The following is a 2500-nucleotide window of genomic DNA, read 5'->3' on the forward strand; positions in this document are numbered from 1 at the left end:
AATAGCAGTAATAAGACCTATATGACCTAAATTACCGACAAAGGCAGCTGACCGTTTGATCTCTCGATCTCGCAATAGGCCATTATAAGTAATAAATAGTGAAACAAACTCGTTAATATCATGGATTTTATTGTCCGTCCTAAATCCAATATGTGAAACACATATGGTACAATTTCCAGCTGCAAAACAAGGGGTCACACGATTGGTCGAAATAACTGACGCTAAAGGCTTGGCGACGAGACCAGTTTTCATGCACAGTGCATGGCAGTAATTTTACTTATTTATTTATTTATTTTTATTTATTTTATCTTTTTTTTTACCGCCCTATTTTTTTTATTTTTTTTTTTTGCCTTTCTCTCTCTCTCTCTCTCTCTCTCTCTCTCTCTCTCTCTCTCTCTCTCTCTCTCTCTCTCTCTCTCTCCGTATCGTGGCAGGAGTATTGTGCTGACGGCACGGCAGGGATACGGCATCTCCACGCAAATGGAAGTGAGAGGGGAGAGGAAAAGGTCTCTCGAACATCTTGTGTTATGGTACGTAGGGAGACCCGCGCGAGGACCTGGACGTGGGATTGAGAGATGCTGAGCTCACACGGGGATGAAAAAATGGTAAAAAAAAAGAAAAAGATGATTAGTTAAAGCCACAACTCTGGTTGATGTAGATGGATCTGCGAGGAAATTGGGGAATAGAAGATAGTTCTTTCACCAGAGATTAAAGACTCCATGACTATGCTTGACTTTCTTGCCTGGATCTTCAGGTTTGTTCCTCAATCAGATCTATTTAATTGATTGTCATGGCAATCCCGGTGACTGTGATTGAGGTAGACGGCGAAGTTTTTATTTATTTTTTATTTATTTTTATTTATATATTATTATTATTTTTTTCAAAGTTGAAACTGATCGAAATTTACTAAAGATTATTGGGTTGGCAAGAACGGGTTTGGTAGTTATATTTACTAACTCTTTTTTTTTTCAAGAAACGACTTCGTAGAAGATGAAAAAACAACAAAAATCAAAGACAATGAGAGTGAAAAAACAACAAAAATCAAAGACAATGAGAGTGAAAAAACAACAAAAATCAAAGACAATGAGAGTGAAAAAACAACAAAAATCAAAGACAATGAGAGTGAAAAAACAACAAAAATCAAAGACAATGAGAGTGAAAAAACAACAAATACTCAAAGACAATGAGAGTGAAAAAACAACAAAAATCAAAGACAATGAGAGTGAAAAAACAACAAAAATCAAAGACAATGAGAGTGAAAAAACAACAAAAATCAAAGACAATGAGAGTGAAAAAACAACAAAAATCAAAGACAATGAGAGTGAAAAAACAACAAAAATCAAAGACAATGAGAGTGAAAAAACAACAAATACTCAAAGACAATGAGAGTGAAAAAACAACAAAAATCAAAGACAATGAGAGTGAAAAAACAACAAAAATCTAAGACGATGAGAGTGAAAAAACAACAAATAATCAAAGACAATAATAAAATCATACGATGGTTCATATAATCCACGATTGGTTTCGCTCTTGCTTACGGCCGTCCACGCATCACGCCTCGCGGGTGAGCGCAACAGGTGGGCGCCAGAAAGGTTTGTTGATTCATCTGGCGACACGTATCGGAGGAGGGATATTGATCTTTATTCTATCGCTGCAAATCTTACATGTGGATAGCGCTCTATGGCGTGATGTTTGCGTCATAGACAAACACACACATGCGCACACACACACGAACACACACACATACACAACACGCACACACACACAACACGCACACACACACATGCACAGACAAACATACCCCACACGAACACACACACATACACAAACGCATACACAAATACATATAAACACACACACACACACACAAACACACACACACACGAACGCATACACACGTTAAAAAAAAACACAACATTATACATTTATAGATATAGATATTTGTATATATATCATCATCATCATCAGCCTGTATCAATCCACTGCAGGACGTAGGTCTCTCTCAATCTTTTCCAGTCATTCCGGTCTTGTGTCCTCTGATTCCAGTTTACTCCTGCGAAATTCGCTGTATCATCACGCCATCTTGCCACTGGTCTTGCCCTTGGTCTTTTTATGTCATGTTGTCCTGTCTCCGATATTTATGACCTCCTTTCTGCCACTTATTCTTTTCAATGCTCTTAAGCATACTTTTGTCTGTTGCCTGATCCATGTACCTCTTTTCCTGTCTCTTTAGCCAACTCCTATCGTCTTTGAGCACTTACCAATTTCCTCTCGAGTGCCTTGGTCGTCGTCTATGTTTCTGACCCATATGTTATGACGGGGAGGACACATTGGTTAAAAATATTTCTCTTAAGACATATTGGCAAACGACCTAGTAATATATTACTATGTGTAGCGAAGGCACTCCAACCTAGCCTATTGCGTTTCCCCACGAGTTTTACCGTCGCTTAGACATTTGTTTTAAAAAATTGGCCAGTTTTACTTCCGCAATATCTCCTGC

This window comes from Penaeus japonicus, unplaced genomic scaffold (assembly GCF_977035675.1).
Source record: "Penaeus japonicus unplaced genomic scaffold, GWHDUDI00000001_assembly GWHDUDI00000014, whole genome shotgun sequence".
In the NCBI taxonomy this organism is placed as follows: Eukaryota; Metazoa; Arthropoda; class Malacostraca; order Decapoda; family Penaeidae; genus Penaeus; species Penaeus japonicus.